The following is a 9715-nucleotide window of genomic DNA, read 5'->3' on the forward strand; positions in this document are numbered from 1 at the left end:
CGATTCTGAGTTTGGCCAAGAACTGTTGTTACACAACTTGAGCATACAATTAGCAAACCAATGTTCTGCCAGATCCTTATTACATTGTTTAAACTTGTCATGGGAAATCAAAATAGTCATCACTGGCTCCATCATTGCTGCTGGGAGGGATTTTTAAAGTTATTTGAAAAATACTGCGTTCTACCCTTCAAGAGGCATCTTCTAAGCCTCAGCACTGCCAGCTCACTGAGGGCAGCTTCTTCAGCCCCACTGGGACCCCAAAGAGTAGATGCCTGGTTTCTTCAAGCCTTGTAGAAACAAACCACACCTGTGAGCTGCAAGTCAGTGTTCACAGTAGTGTAAGGCAGACAGCTAGAAGCTTCTAGCTGAGAGACTACTTTTACACTTTTTATTATCAGGAAAACAAGGAGTCACTAAAGAGTTTTTAAATTTTAAAAGGATTACAAAGGAAAGGCACACCACACAGTGTACAAGTAGACTGTGCCATTTGTAATTAGAGAACAAGCTGGCAGGCAAGCGCCACCGTTAGCATTATCAGAAATGTTAAGTGGATACAGGCACTGATAGACTTCTCACCAAAGCCAGGGCTTGAGGACAGCATGAGTACACCCATACATGGGAGTTCATGTGAACTTAACTCAGTTGCCTGAAACTGATGGGCCACCACAGGAAAGAGCACTGCTTGGACTAACTCACATTTTGGCAGACCTGCATGTAGCTGCTATTGTGCCCCAGTAAGCTGTCCGCTCATCTGCAAACAGGCCAGATGATGAGAAGAATGAAGGGCCTGGAGCAGAACAATAAAACGGGCACTCTGGTAACCAGGGGGACTAGAGAAAGCAGTTTTTCCCAAGCATGGCAGCTCGCTACCTGTCACTGCAGGACTGCACTTCATTTACCTGTTTCTGACAAGTTTTGTCTACAAGATATCCTCAAAGCAATCTCACTCTGTCTGCATTGGCTGGAGGTCCACACTTGCATATGTACACCTTTCTGTTATACCACAGGATGTGTTAGAGCATCTTGAACAGCAGGCAATACCCTAGTTTTCGTGTTCACCTTCTGTTCTTACAGTCAGCTACTCACAAGGTTTCCTCTTGACCTTTTAAAAGTATAAGAAATCAAATAAGTCTGCTTAGAGATACAAGCTCTCAGAAATTCAGTCAGCATTATGGCAAATGATGGCTCATGCCAACAAGGTTGTCATCTAGGACTGATTTTTACATGGAAAAGTGTCAGCACCAAAAGATGTTCTTCCCCTGGACTGTGGTCCTTCAGGCTTTCATGCCCATATGATGCTGAACCTTACCAAGTCTCTGGTCTCAACCTCTGGTGCAGTATTCCCCGAAGACCAAAGCACTTGAATCAAATTAGGAGCAGCCCAAAGAGGTCAGTGTACAGATGCATGCCATTTTACAACACTCAAACTTTGGAAATGTCTGTGCACATATTCATGGCCTCAATTTCATTATTTCTACAAGAAATATTTATCCAGCAAAACAAACATAGCATCCCTTGTCTCTGCTGCAATGTGTTTAAAAAGGATCATTTTTCAAAGGATGTGGAAATGTTATCTCCAAGGGAGCAGAGAAATCCAACAAGTATTTTGCCTGACATTGTAGCATTTCTAGCTGGGTTTCACAAGGTCATGTCTCATCTCTTTCATCCTATATCTAATTCCTCATACTGAGAAAAACTGTTATCTTCCCAAGTCAACCTCTAACTCTCCTCTTAGAGTAGCCCACATTTTCACCACAAACCACTGCTCAAGGGAGAAACTCTAGAACTATAAATGTGAAAGAACAGAAGGAAGGGGCCAAATACCACAACATTTTCTGAGAGGTAAGCAAAACAGAAGTCTAACAGCTCTTAAATTTTAAGTGACATCCCCTGGTGTTTTCCAGATCCCCTAGGTGCAGAAATGGGAAAAGCCATTCATCCTGTCTCATAAAATTCACAACTGTGGACTATTATCAACCCACCTCCAGTCCTTTGGATGATGAATAGCAAGAGTTTACTGCACTGCATCCTTCATGTCACACAGATTTTACAGACATGGCTTCAGGTGTTTGCTTTCTGACAAAATCTGGATTTTTAAGAGCATGAAATGATACTATACACCAGACAGTTTTTCACCCCCCCCTAAAATCTTCCTGAAAACAAATCAGAAGAGAAATCTCTCATCCTTATATGGCAGATCAAAATTTCCTATCAGGATGGAGTGGAAAAAAAATACACCCTGCACTTAAATTTAAGAATTCAGTGAGTTGCTTTTCCTCCCTCTATGCTCCTTGTGAGAAGGGATATTAAAACAAACAAAAAAAAAATGAAGATGCCTTTAAGCACAAAAGGCCATCTGAATGACTTTAATACTTAGCTGTTTCGACACATCCTGTGGTAATAAGAAAAATGAACCATGAAATATCTTATATACTCAATCCATCACTGGGCTGTCTGAGAACAGGGGTGGCAGTGCCGCTGGCATGGCACGGTGGTGGCAGGCAACCCTGCTGGCAACCCTGCCAACAAGCCCGTCGCTTGTGCTCTGCTTCACCAGGAAGCCCACGCTGCTGCCTCCTCCCTGCTGCCACTCCAGATCTGAAGAAGATATGGGATTGAAGAGCAGTGCCAAAAGATTTGAGAAGAGGGGTTGTATCAGCATAGAGGATTCTGCGAAACAGCAGCACCTGTGGAGAAAAATTATTTCTGTCCAAGGACTGGATATGCAGATTCAGACTTTATGAGGCAGGATTTGGAATTTGCTTCCTTCTCTGGGTGCTTTGTTGAATGAAGTCAGGAATTCTCTCTCTTATACAGAATTTGCTGCTTCACCGAGTTTAATTGCTAAGCTGGAAGTATTTGGTGCATCAGTAGTAGCCCAGGACTAAGCACTGAAGCACAACCACAGGACTGCCCCAGCACAATCACAGCACAGGTACATTCCCCTAAACCAAAAAAAACCACCCCTTCTGCCAGAGACTGAAATGCTTAAACAGAGGGTTTCACCTACCACACAGTGGAAAAACAAAATTATGGAGAATTTAAATTCCAGGTTCCATGCTTGTAAGGGGCACCTTACCGGCACAGGAGAGGACAGGGAACCAACACTGCATAACAGGCATTCTTCACTCAGTACTCAGCCACCCTCATGGAGGGTGGGTGGAAAGTCAGCCACCCTTTGCACAGCACCCTGCTTTTCAAACGAGCCACCAAGGGAGGAGGAAAGCAGAATCAGAAGGAAGGAAGGAAGCAAAGAAGGAAGGAAGGAAAGGATGGGAAGAAGGAAAGGAAGAAAGGAGGGAAAGGAAGAAAGGAAAGAAAGGAAGGAAATGAAGGAAGGAAGGAAAGGAAGGAAAGGAAGAAAGGAAGAAAGGACGGAAAGAGGAAGGGAAGAGAGAAAAGGAAGGAAGGAAGGAGGTCAGAAGCACCCAGCTTTAGATAGGGATTTGAGTGCACAGCTGGAAGGAGGATGCATGAGTTGGGCTGCTTGACCCACACCTTGTATTAGCCCAGGTGAACATCATCTTACTTTACAACACTTTCAGAATAAATAAAAGCTATCATTAAGTAGCTGCTATTCAAACTGCTTGTGGGTTGAGGAATTTGCATCTAAAGCATGCCTACTATATGGAACAAGTGATTCACTTAACTGTTTTGTTTCTTGATTAACACTTCACAAGTACTAATGAATGACATCATTAATGACCACTAAAACACGTTCTGATCATTATATTTATGAGAGATCAATTTAAATCTATGTCAAAGCTATAGTGAAAATTGCCTTTTTAACATTTTATAGAAAATACTTACTTCCCCCTATTTTTTTAATATGAAAAGTTGCATTTATGATGACTGATATTTTTAAATGGGAAAGGGTTTTTCCTGTCTTTTTTTTTTCTTCTCAAGAAAAACTAGAAATTTTCATTTGAAAAATGCTTGAAATTAATTTCAAAATTATGGACTTTTTTCTTTGCCTTGCATCCCCCTCCCACCAAGTTTTCTCTGCTAAATAGATCTAATCTGTGCTGTACTCAGGAAAACCTGAATCACATATGTACAGAGTTGCCTTCCTACAAACCTATGAGTACTCAAATTAAGGTGATTAAGCTTGACAGGAACAAATCAGAGCAAAATTTCCTCAACACAGTTATCATTGAGTTTTTCATGTATCCAAATAAGGTAAGACAGAACAAACCTGCAATAAGGTTGAGAAAAAAAAATCTCCTAAAAGATGTACCAGGAAAGGTCTCTTCTTGACTTGAAGGGGTTGGAAATCAGTTGAAACTGCCAGAATTGAAAACCATTAGCCTCTTCCGATGTCAGAAACATGCCCCTTCTTCATACTGGTTGTAATAGTTGTAATAGTTGGAACTCCCTGCTACTGGGCCAGACAGTCCCCAATGCTGCTTTCCCCTTCTGCAGTCAGAAACCTATACACATACCCTGAGACCTGTCCATGGAGAAAACAGCATTTTCCTTTCCTGGTATTCCTATTTTATGTGCAGAGCCGGCAGCCCATAGCTTGGGCCCACAGACACAGGCAGCATCTTGGGGCAGTCCCTTTGCATCACTCCTGCATAGGCTGTCTAGACCAATCTGTAATTCATAAAATTTATAATTTAATTTGTAATTATATTAAATTATATTACAGGTATAATATAGAATACATATTTTGTATGATTTCTGAATTCTGTAAACACACAATTTACCATGGTGGATTCCTCTGTGGAGGAAAAATCAAAGAGGAGTTCATGTGTCAGGACATAGCAAAAGTTACAACTGTGTACCCTGATTCAGCATGGAGGAGCTATAAAGGGCAAGTTTCTCCTGTGCAATCCAAACGAGATACGTGACTTCCACCTTCACAAAAATGAATGTTTTTTGTTCCATCAAGGCTTTTAAGGACCACCCAGATTACCATAAGTGTCCCCAGCCACAGAGGAGTGAATGCAGGAGAGGGATGGCAGCTTTTTGGTACATGCTCTTGTTCTGCTTCATCAACCTGGCCCATGGTTCATGCTGGACCATGAGCATCAGTGTACATGAGCTGGCACCACCCCTTCATCCTACACCATTGTCTGTCATATGGCAGTGATTGCACAAGTCATTAAACAAATTCACTTTCTTTTGGTACCCATAGGCACTGGAGCACTGGAGTGAGAGATGGTTGCTGAGGTCTGAGACAGTGAATAGGACTCGAGATCAGGAATCCCTAGGACTTCACCCAGCAGCCATGATGGAAGCTGTGAAATGGTACTTCTGGAGTGCAAAAACAGAAGGGACAACAGAGCTGTGAGGCACTTGTACCCCATAGCTGAGCAGGTATTTTAAATAAAAGAGAGAAGAAAATACCTGTATTTTCATGCAACTAACTCTGCAGCTGTATCACTGCTCGATTCAGATGGTGGCATCATGAATACCTGCGAGCACACCTACAGTCCAGGAGACAGCATCTTGTGTCACAGCTGACTTCCCCACTATTACCAGCAACTACTCCCTGTCTGCAATGAGGCAGCCAGGGTGTGTATTGCCTGCCTGCAGGCTGTGGATGCTGCCTGGGGAACACCTCTCAGAAGCTGCCTCAAATTATGGAAAGTATGTGGGGAGAAGGCTCTGCTCCAGGCCACTGGAAGTACACTTGGTAACTACAAGAGTCATCTGCTGTACTGAGTTTTCTTGCACGCAGAGGGAAGGTCTAGTAATGTGTGTACATAAGGCAACTACTAGAAGGTGAAATTTTCCTTTACAGGTTCCACAGATTTATTTCAATTTGCTTCCAGCCAGTTTGCTGGTAGATCTCACCTTCCTGAAAGAGGTAGCATGGTGCTGGAAACATTGAAGGTAGGAAGATAATATCTTGTCTGGAAGGAAAAAAAAGGATAGAGAAAGCTTCAAAAGAAACAGTATGAAGCAAAAAGGATCCCTGATAAACAGTGATAATTACTATCAAACAAGTTTGATAATCATCTATCAAAGCATCTGGTAAGCGACCTTGTTTGATTAAAACAGCATCTGAAAGCCACCCCACCCATAAAAGGTGAAGGGAACTGGGTGTATTCCTAACCACTGCTTCTGTGTGCCCATTCCCTGCCCAGGCTCACTTCCTCGGGGCAAAAAGCAGTGATGCTCTGGCTCCACTGCTTTCTCCAGGGTCTTTCAAAGTCCTTGGACAATTTTCCTTTCTCTGCAGAACCTAAACAGTCAGCCTTGTCCTGGACCAGGATTAGTGGTAGTTTCCCTGGAGCAGGGAGCTGTGGCAAGTGGCAGCTGTTTTGCAGGCAGGGATTGACCACTGTGGGATTTCCTCCACTCTCAGATGTTTCTCAAGTTCATAATGTTCAGCCCACAAATAAGGTCAGTTAGGCATTTATCAAAGTCCTTTCCACAAATGCTTTGTCCCCACCCTGGCACATTTATGGGGAGGGAGCCATGGAGCCAAACACACTGCATTTAGCCTAACTTTCTGTCAGACACAGAATGAGAAAAAGAACAAGAATGGCATATCTCACCCTATTTAGGACAGTTCATGTCGCACATTAATGCTAAGGACAGTACTGAGAAAAGCTTGGGAAGGAAAAAGGATTTTCTTTGCTTCAGTGTCCATTTTTCACATCATAAAGGCCCTGTGCTACACGAAAGCACAGTCCTGAAAGCCTGCAACGTGTGAATGACTTTATACCCTCAAAAAGGCTTTCTGAGCGACGTAAAGCAATTAAGATACCGAACTGGACAATCACTAGCAAAATTCCTGCAGCTTCACTGAAGGCAAATTTCACCACTAGGGAGCACCAACAGACAAAAGCTTTTTTAGAGCTTCTCTGTTGAAATCAAACTCCAAACACAAAATACAGAATGCATTTAACACTGACACAATAAATATTTTGAATTGCGATTTTTTATAACTACCCACCGAGAAACTAGATGAATCAGAAGTAATGGGGCAAGCGAATTTAATTTATTTGATCACTAGTCAAGGCCTGTAAACTGATACCAATCAAGCTCTGATGATTCATCTCTGCAACTCATTTTTTTCCAAGTTTCTGTATGATTGGTAACTTTATCACGACAAAAAATAAAAATACCAGGCAGTGAAGCATTCTTTCTCCACCAGATATGAACTTTCTAGGTCAAACCCAAAGTACATTACAGAGCCAAGAGAACAAACAACTTGTTTTTTAATGTGCCAAATCAAGATCAGGGGTTCTTGTCAGTGTTCGGCAATGACTCAGAGGCAGACAAAGAAAATTCAGAGCTGTAGCTCAAATCCCAGTCTGCACAGCAGAACTGACTGACCAGAGATGATTGCTAACAGCTCACCCTGTACAACTTCAGTTCTTCTTCTTGCTGGAATCACAATTGTAAGTCCTCCTTATCTTCCCTTTCTCTCTGAGTTTGACACAAAATGTCAGCATTGCTGTGAACACCTGTGCAGAGTGGGGTGACATTAAGCACGGTGTCAGACTGTGCTCTGGCTATTCTAGTTTTAGCTGTACACTCCATCAGTCAGGTCCCACTGGGGTGTTCAGGAGCCTCACAACAATGAAACAAAAGCAAGGCTGAAGTCAACAGAACCTTGACTCCAATAAACTCGTGATTAACATAACATTTCATGTCCTATCTTCTGTTTCTAACACTAGAAGATGGGATTGTTCAGTGAACTTGATTGTTCAGTGGCTCAGGAACCACTCAAGTTGTAGATCTTCCTAGTCTTCATTGTCCCCAACAACCAGGATGTGCACTCGTGACAGTGTCCCCCACTTGGGAAGCAGCCCTAGCACATCTCACACCGATTCCCACAAAACAGAGGTGGTTCAAATGGAGGTTAGTCTATAGACACTGTTCAAGGGGGGTTTCCTCCATATTTGAGGAATGACTGCAAGGACGTTCTCTGAACAAATATATTTGTGCCATAACTGTCAAAAGATGCACTATGTGAAGCTCTACAGACCTGATGCAGTGAATGATTGCACACTGAGCACTCTTCTTAAAGCCATTTTGGTTATTGTATGGAAACTAAACTGCATTCATCTATCCTGCCATGGTAGACCATCTCCAGTTGGATTAAGCTCTCTCCTTCACCAATGGCATGTTATTTCTTACCTTGTTCCTTCCAGTAGTCACTTCACTGTAGTGAGCGTGCTCTAAATTTCAAAAGAAGGTGTAGTTGAATTCAGTAGGAAAACCCCTGCTCACTTGTACATTGCAATGACACTTAAGGTGACATTCCTGACCACACTTAGAGGGATGGCTTCTGCACTGTGGTGCTCCTGGGCTGGCCAGGGATTCCAATGCCCAGCCAGGTACTCCTTAGTCCACCTGGCCACTGTGTGTTTGAGGGCAATAGGAATGGGAGCTGAAGTGGAGCAGCTGAAATGAAATGGAGCTGAGAGCAGTAGGTGCATACCTGTTTTATGCTTGATACACTCTGCCAAGATGGATAAGAGAAACCATAAAGAGGGTGAAAGTCTTGAGAGTTGCTGAGTATTATATGGCTGTACAATGTAGCAATGGAACAAAGCCCTATGTTGGTAGAAGTAGTTTTAGTATTAGAAATACTAAATTCTACATTAAAGACCTGGGTTTTGACCTCCCTTTGTAGCCAGATCACCCATCCAAATGTCTGCTCTCCAAAGTGCTTGTGAACCACACACAGTGGAACAAGCAAAGTTTGGTGTCAGGCAGGAGTGCATGAAAAGGGTCCCAAGCTGTGAGGGGTCCCAAGGTCTCTGCTGCAACTCTACCATCCTTTACCAGTGGTATTTCTGAGCAGAACTAAAAATCAAACCATGGCTCTTTTCAGCTGAGATGCAAATCCTTAAAATTAGGGCTCATGAACACTGTCAGTCTGGAAAGCTTTACCTCTGGCTGGTACATACATGACATAGTTTCTTTGCCTATTCATTGCAGCTGAAGATCAGCCTCAGCTTTGCAGAGAACCCCGTTGTGTCTGATAAGATTACCTGCCCTTCAAGGTCCCAGACCCAGCAAACACAGCTTCAGCAAACAGGGGAATGAACTGCAAGGTGCATGTCCAGGCCAGCTGACCTCTGCTTATTTGCACTTGTGCCCTGAAATACCCAAGTGTGCACTAACACACCTGCTGGCAGTGATTCTGACCATCAGCTACCAGCACCTGCTCAAAGTCAGCCTTCTCTAAAGGAAACATTGTATGGATCCAACTGTGTTTCTCCAAGGACACAGACTCCCCTTTACTGCAACCACACTCGTGGAAAGGAATAAAATGGGCTAAGCCCTCCCTGCCAAAGCTTTTGGCTTGCCTGGACCACCCCATGTCCCTGTCCCAACAGCAGCAGGAGCAGGAGCTGGCCCTGGAGGCAGGCTGTACTTGAAGACATCAGCTGCAACAGGACAGTGCTGTTTGCCCAGGCTCCAGCACTGCTGAGCCTGCATTTTGGGAAAGGCCCAGGAGAACAGGAGGCAGCCCTGACCTGGTGCTAATGAACTCAGTCACAACTGCATTGCTATAAAACTGTTTCAAAACCATTCAGCTCAGCTGAGGTATTTTTGCTTCATGCTGCTGCAAGTGGGAAATGCTGAACTTTAATGTATTTGCAGTGATCGACAGGCTTACAAGGGGATCCAAAGATATCCCACTATCTATCTGAGACAGCTTTTAAAACTGAGCTTAGAGCAGTCAATCCTTCTTTAGAGTCTTAATGAGTTTAATAATCATCCCAGTAGACCAACACTCACT

This window comes from Manacus vitellinus, unplaced genomic scaffold (genome assembly GCF_001715985.3).
Source record: "Manacus vitellinus isolate BGI_N305 unplaced genomic scaffold, ASM171598v3 scaffold_18_pilon, whole genome shotgun sequence".
In the NCBI taxonomy this organism is placed as follows: Eukaryota; Metazoa; Chordata; class Aves; order Passeriformes; family Pipridae; genus Manacus; species Manacus vitellinus.